This window comes from Uloborus diversus, chromosome 8, assembly GCF_026930045.1.
Source record: "Uloborus diversus isolate 005 chromosome 8, Udiv.v.3.1, whole genome shotgun sequence".
In the NCBI taxonomy this organism is placed as follows: domain Eukaryota; kingdom Metazoa; phylum Arthropoda; class Arachnida; order Araneae; family Uloboridae; genus Uloborus; species Uloborus diversus.
Genome location: NC_072738.1, coordinates 125,111,542 through 125,119,333, shown reverse-complemented (window position 1 = coordinate 125,119,333; position 7,792 = coordinate 125,111,542). Strand labels below are relative to the sequence as shown.

The 7,792-nt window shown below is 36.9% G+C and overlaps 2 non-coding genes across 2 annotated transcripts; both read left to right on the top strand.

Annotated features, from left to right (window-relative positions):
• Positions 1-2,289: 2,289 nt before the first annotated feature.
• Positions 2,290-2,362, top strand: Trnar-ccu (transfer RNA arginine (anticodon CCU)). Its single transcript has one exon. It is a non-coding gene; the product is annotated as a tRNA-Arg (tRNA).
• Positions 2,363-4,222: 1,860 nt separating this feature from the next.
• On the top strand, positions 4,223-4,295 carry Trnar-ccu (transfer RNA arginine (anticodon CCU)). The gene has a single exon. It is a non-coding gene; the product is annotated as a tRNA-Arg (tRNA).
• Positions 4,296-7,792: the final 3,497 nt, after the last annotated feature.

Below are 7,792 nucleotides of genomic sequence, written 5' to 3'. Positions count from 1 at the left end.
AAAAATGTTGACCCTAATTGAAAGAACGAAGTTTTCTGTGTTTGATATTTATTTATAGTTGAATTGGGTAAAAAAAAAATTGAGATCCGTATCCGTATCCGCGGATCTACTTTTTTTTAACGATCCGGCACATCACTAATAGATAGAACCCTAAAGGACCAAAATGGCTCAGACAAAGTTATGATAGATGTCTCTTTTGTGTTTGACGGTGCCTTTTATCAATCTTGTGGTATTCCAGAAGAACGCGTGCAGATGTACTTCAAGCCTGATTAAAGTCGTCTCGTTTTAGGAGTCCTATGCGATCTCTGTATCTTAAGAACAACTATAAGAGCCTGTTTAAGAGGTGGTAAGTCTTTCTCGAGTATTTTATTACAAGTAAGCAACGGGAAAATATCTTAGAAAATGAAATCTTATCAAAATAGATGAGTTGGAAAATTCTCTCTAGTTGATTTGAACCTCAATGTTTATCCCAAAACCAAGAATCTTTGTCAAAAGATTTATGAGTGGAAGTGCGAGAGGGCTATAGTTTTTCCAACAACGCTGTGCATCATCAACATCAGTTCCTTCATTCTCCACAGGACTTCCTTTCATGATTTTGATTCAAAAGCTATATTCCAATAATTTTATTGCCCAACTTTAATTTGCCTAATGCTGTGCAATAAAATTGAACCCAAATTAAAATTACTACGGAATAATATAATTTAGAGTATTCTTCTTACAGCATCTGCCGTTCGGTTTGCTCATATTCCTTGCATTCACATGGTCCCTGCATATTTCATTTTCCAATTTAAGTGATTACAATTTCCAATGAAAATTTTTTATGCCATCAACATTATCAAACATGAAGTTCAAACATGCAACTGCGTTCATTTGGGCATATTGTATTGTTCAGTGGGAACTAACTATAAGTTGGTCTCTTTTGATCAGGAAATGACGTAATTCAATTTGTTTCAACTTCATAAAAACGAAACAAAAATGTTGCTTACAACTGAATTTTAAAGTAAAAAGTACCTGCATAATATTTGGTGAAATTTAAATTTAATCTCTCGAGTTACCTGAACAGATGCAATAAAGTTTTGTGTTCTATGCTAAATTTCAATCAGTGGATGTGGAATTCTGTTAAAACATAAAAACTTGGAACATAGTAGTTACCTTTTATTTAGGTTTCTACTTTTGACATCCTCACTTAGGTTGATATCGATGGATTTAATTTTGAATAAGGGTTTCTTGTAGCCACCACAAAAATTGCACGTGTTTAGATCCTCAACAGCAATTACGAAGCATTTCTGAGTAGCGGAAGAATGTGCGAAAAATATAATTTTTGAAACAAATTAGAAATAAACATGTCTCTTTAATTAATTTTAAACGGTGGGCTCCTTGGACTTCCGTAGTTTCGGTAGCCCTCGTGGTCTAATGGATAAGACATCGGGCTCCGGAACCGGGAGTTGTGGCTTCGAGTCCCGCCGAGGGTAAATTGCGGGGTAAGAGTTTTATAGATTTTTCATTAAAAAACATAAATATTTAAAGTGTGATGAAGATAAAGTACCAAGCGAGAAAAATCTCGGAAAGAATGTCACACCGGTATTCAGACTCATTTCTCTTCGATACGGATGCTCGTTTGCGATGGTGAAATGTTGATTTAATCTCCCGAGTTACCTGAACAGATGCAGCAAACTTTTGTGCTCTATGCTAAATTTTAATCAGTGGGTGTGGAATTCTGCTAATACCTTAAAACATGGAGTATAGTTACCTTTGATTTTCATTTCTACTTTTGACATCCTCACACAGGTCGATATTGATGAATTTAGTTTAGAATAAGGCTTTCTTGCAGCCACCACAAAAATTGCACGCGTTAAGCTCCTCAACAGCAATTACGAAGCATTTCCGTAAAACGGAAGAATGTTCCAGAAATATAGTATTTGAAATAAATCAAAAATAAATGTGTCTTTTTAATTAATTAAAAACGTAGGGCCACTTGAGTTTCCGAAAGCTTCGGCAGCATTCGTGGCCTAATGGTTAAGGCATCGGTCTCCTAACCCGGGGATTGCGGGGTCAAATCCCACCGAGGGTAGAAAGCGATGTTAAGCTTTTTCAGTGTCTGCCATTGCAGACAGAGACGTCATAAGTTGAAATAATGATAGACGAGTCAAGAGCATGACTAGCATTTGTAAAACTTTTCGAGAATAAATAGATGTTCCTTTTAATTCGGGATCGAATAGTCAGCACTAACTCCCAGAAACTATCCTTTCATTTACGTTTATATTCGAGTAATTCACTCCTTTATGCGCAGCCCTCGTGGCCTAACGGATAAGGCATCGGTCTCCTAAACCGGGGATTGCGGGTTCGAATCCCGCCGAGGGTAGAGTGCAGGGTTAGTCTTTTTCAGTGTCTGTTTCAATTGCCATAATTAGTAGTGTAAACATATAACGCACAAATATGATCTGTGAAACAAAGTGTCGCAACAATGCAAGACAGATACATACCACGCTTTCGATCAGTTTCGCAAGTAAATTTGCAAATTTAAAGTTACCTGAATAAGAAACTCGAAGTTGTTAGATTCTGAAAAAACTTACTAACAGAAGTAGATTGCTATTTCACATTCGGAGCTAGGTGATGATTACGTTTTTAACAATCAAGTTCTCCGCCAAAACTCTCTCATGGCCGACTGAAATGTCATAAGTTGCTATTATAATTGCCGTGTCAAGAGCAAAACTAGCAGTAATGAAAAGTTTCGAGAAACGTAAAATATGTACTTTTATAATTTCACTCGTGAAAGGTCAAGAAACTTTTGGAGATTATTCTTTCATAAACAAACAGTCATATAACTTACTTTGCGCAGCCCTCGTGGCCTAACGGATAAGGCATCGGTCTCCTAAACCGGCCGAGGGTAAAAAGCATGGCTAGTTTTTCCTGTCTTCTTTACTGGAAGGAGAAAGAAAATGTAATCCAAATCCTTACAAATTGCTGAAAAAGAAAGTTTTGCTACCTTATCAGACTGATCGCTCAGTGGCTGCTTCCTATTGCCTTGGTTAAATCGTGAGGGGAAAAAAATTAAATACCGAAATGTTTACATTCCTCAATATATCAAATTCACTGCAAATAAAAAATTCTTTTTAGAATAGAATTTTGTTTACATTTTATTTATCTTTGACAAGTATTCATTATTTTCGGGTCGCATCTGAGCTACTTTTTGCTTGGCAGTGACTAATTTTAATATTAGAAATAAAACACGCAACAGTTGAATAAAAAATAGTGGTAAAATGTTCCCGTAAATATTTGTAAAAGAAACAAAACTTGTCGTATGTTTTTTTTTTTAATGCATGCTGCCGCTCTCATGGCCTAATGGATAAGGCATCGGTCTCCGGAACCGGGAATTGCGGCTTCGAGTCCCGCCGAGGGTAAATTTCGGGGTAAGAGTTTTATAGATTTTTCATTAAAAAAACTTAAAAATTTAAAGTGTGATGAAAGGAAGATAAAGTTCCAAACGAGAACAATCTCAGAAAGAAAGTCCCAACGGCATTCAGACTCATGTCTCTTCGATACGGATGCTCGTTTGCGATGGTGAAATGTTGATTTAATCTCCCGAGTTACCTAAACAGATGCAGCAAACTTTTGTGCTCTACGCTAAATTTTAATCAGTGGGTGTGGAATTCTGCTAACACCTTAAAACATGGAGTATAGTTACCTTTGATTTTCATTTCTACTTTTGACATCCTCACACAGGTCGATATTGATGAATTTAGTTTAGAATAAGGCTTTCTTGCAGCCACCACAAAAATTGCAAGCGTTAAGCTCCTCAACAGCAATTACGAAGCATTTCCGTAAAACGGAAGAATGTGCCAGAAATATAGTCTCAATAGAAACAAATCAAAAATAAATGTGTCTTTTTAATTAATTAAAATCGTAGGGCCACTTGAGTTTCCGAAAGCTTCGGCAGCATTCGTGGCCTAATGGTTAAGGCATCGGTCTCCTAACCCGGGGATTGCGGTGTCAAATCCCGCCGAGGGTAGAAAGCGATGTTAAGCTTTTGCAGTGTCTGCCATTGCAGACAGAGACGTCATAAGTTGAAATAATGATAGACGAGTCAAGAGCATGACTAGCATTTATAAAACGAGAATAAATAGATGTTCCTTTTAATTCGGGATCGAATAGTCAGCACTAACTCCCAGAAACTATCCTTTCATTTACGTTTATATTCGAGTAATTCACTCCTTTTTGCGCAGCCCTCGTGGCCTAACGGATAAGGCATCGGTCTCCTAAACCGGGGATTGCGGGTTCGAATCCCGCCGAGGGTAGAGTGCAGGGTTAGTCTTTTTCAGTGTCTGTTTCAATTGCCATAATTAGTAGTGTAAACATATAACGCACAAATATGATCTGTGAAACAAAGTGTCGCAACAATGCAAGACAGATACATACCACGCTTTCGATCAGTTTCGCAAGTAAATTTGCAAATTTAAAGTTACCTGAATAAGAAACTCGAAGTTGTTAGATTCTGAAAAAACTTACTAACGGAAGTAGATTGCTAATTCACATTCGGAGCTAGGTGATGATTACGTTTTGAACAATCAAGTTCTCCGCCAAAACTCTCTCATGGCCGCCTGAAATGTCATAAGTTGCTATTATAACTGCCGTGTCAAGAGCAAAAATAGCAGTAATGAAACAGTTTCGAGAAACGTAAAATATGTACTTTTATAATTTCACTCGTGAAAGGTCAAGAAACTTTTGGAGATTATTCTTTCATAAACAAACCAGTCATATAACTTACTTTGCGCAGCCCTCGTGGTCTAACGGATAAGGCATCGGTCTCCTAAACCGGCCGAGGGTAAATAGCATGGCTAGTTTTTGCTGTCTTCTTTAGTGGAAGGAGGAAGAAAATGTAATCCAAATCCTTACAAATTGCTGAAAAAGAAAGTTTTTCTACCTTATCAGACTGATCACTCAGTGGCTGCTTCCTATTGCCTTGGTTAAATCGTAAGAAAAAAAAAATTAAATACCGAAATGTTTACATTCCTCAATATATCAAATTCACTGCAAATAAAATAATCTTTTTTGAATAGAATTTTGTTTATATTTTATTTATTTTTGACAAGTATTCATCCTTTTCGGGTCGCATTTGAGCTACTTTTTGCTTGGCAGTGACTAATTTTGATATTAGAAATAAAACACGCAAAAGTTGAATAAAAAATAGTGGTAAAATGTTCCCGTTGATATTTGTAAAAGAAATAAAACTTTTCGTATGTTTTTTCTTTTTTTTTTTTTTTAATGTATGCTGCCGCTCTCGTGGCCTAATGGATAAGGCATCGGTCTCCGGAACCGGGAATTGCGGCTTCGAGTCCCGCCGACGGTAAATTGCGGGGTAAGTGTTTTATAGATTTTTCATTAAAAAAACTTAAAAATTTAAAGTGTGATGAAAGGAAGATAAAGTACCAAACGAGAACAATCTCAGAAAGAAAGTCCCACCGGTATTCAGACTCATTTCTCTTCGGTACGGATGCTCGTTTCCGATGGTGAAATGTTGATTTAATCTCCCGAGTTACCTGAACAGATGCAGCAAACTTTTGTGCTCTATGCTAAATTTTTATCAGTGGGTGTGGAATTCTGCTAATACCTTAAAACATGGAGTATACACTGTTAAAAATTCAGGAAGATTTTCTGGTAATTGTTACTGTAAAATTGCATCGCCCACGCATCGCTGATTTTTACGGTAATTTATACCGGAGAAATAAGCGATCCCAGCGCCAACTGGTTGCTGCGGCCTACCGAGGAAACCGTAAAATTTTACAGTAACATTTGATTTTTACGATAATAGTTACTGGCAACATGGATGCCAGTAACAATTACCGTAAATTTTCCGGAAAATTTTTAACAGTGTAGTTACCTTTGATTTTCATTTCCACTTTTGACATCCTCACACAGGTTGATAGTGATGAATTTCGTTTAGAATAAGGCTTTCTTGCAGCCACCACAAAAATTGCACGCGTTAAGCTCCTCAACTGCAATTACGAAGCATTTCCGTAAAACGGAAGAATGTGCCAGAAATATAGTCATTGAAACAAATCAAAAATAAATGTGTCTTTTTAATTAATTAAAAACGTAGAGCCACTTGAGTTTCCGAAAGCTTCGGCAGCATTCGTGGCCTAATGGTTAAGGAATCGGCCTAATAACCCGGGGATTGCGGGGTCAAATACCGCCGAGGGTAGAAAGCGATGTTAAGGTTTTTCGGTGTCTGCCATTGCAGACAGAGACGTCATAAGTTAAAATAATGATAGATGAGTCAAGATCATGACTAGCATTTATAAAACTTTTTGAGAATAAATAGATGTTCCTTTTAATTCGGGGTCGAATAGTCTGCACTAACTCCCAGAAACTATCCTTTCATTTACGTTTATAATCGAGTAATTCACTCCTATATGCGCAGCCCTCGTGGCCTAACAGATAAGGCATCGGTCTCCTAAACCAGGGATTGCGGGTTCGAATCCCGCCGAGGGTAGAATGCAGTGTTAGTCTTTTTCAGTGTCTGTTTCAGTTGCAATAATTAGTAGTGTAAACATATCACGCACAAATATGATCTGTGAAACAAAGTGTCGCAACAGTACACGGCAGATACATACTACGCTTTCGATCAGCTTCGTAAGTAAAATTGCAATATTAAAGTTACATGAATAAGGAACTCGAAGTTGTTAGATTCTGAAAAAACTTATCAACAGAAGTAGATTGCTAATTCACTTTCGGAGCTAGGTGATGATTACGTTTTTAACAATCACGTTCTCCCCCATAACTCTTTCCAAGCACTCATGGGCGACTGAAATGTCATAGGTTGCTGTTATAATTGACGTGTCAAGAGCAAAAATAGCAGTAGAGAAACAATTTCGAGAAACGTAAAATATGTACTTTTATAACTTCACTCGTAAAAGGTCAAGAAACTTTTGGAGATTATTCTTTCATAAAAAACCAGTCATATAAGCCTAACGGATAAGGCATCGGTCTCCTAAACCGGGGATTGCGGGTTCGAATCCCGCCGAGGGTGAATAGCACGGCGAGTTTTTGCTGTCTTCTTTAGTGGAAGGAGGAAGAAAATGTAATCCAAATCCTTACAAATTGCTGAAAAAGAAAGTTTTGCTACTTTATCTGACTAATCGCTCAGTGGCTGCTTCCTATTGTCTTGGTGAAATCGTGGGGAAAAAAAAACTAAATTACGAAAGGTTTACATTCCTCGTTATATCTAACTCACTGCAAATAAATTAATCTTTTTAGAATATAATTTTGTTTATATTTTATTTATCTTTGACAAGTATTCATCCTTTTCGGATCGCATTTAAGCTACTTTTTGCTTGGCAGTGACTAATTTTAATATTAGAAATAAAACACGCAACAATTGAATAAAAATAGTAGTAAAATGTTGCCGTAAATAATTGTAAAAGAAATAAAACTTTTCGTATGTTTTTTTTTTTTTAAATGTACGCTGCCGCTCTCGTGGCCTAATGGATAAGGCTTCGGTCTCCGGAACGGGGAATTGCGACTTCGAGTCCCTCCGAGGGTAAATTGCGGGGTAAGAGTTTTATAGATTTTTCATTAAAAAACTTAAAAATTGAAAGTGTGATGAAATGAAGATAAAGTATCAAACGATAACAATCGCAGAAAGAAAGTCCCACCGTTATTCAGACTCATTTCTCTTCGATACGGATGCTCGTTTGCGATGTTGAAATGTTAATTTAATCTCCGGAGTTACCTGAACAGATGCAGTAAACTTTTGTGTTCCATGCTAAATTTTAATCAGAAGAAGTGGAATTCT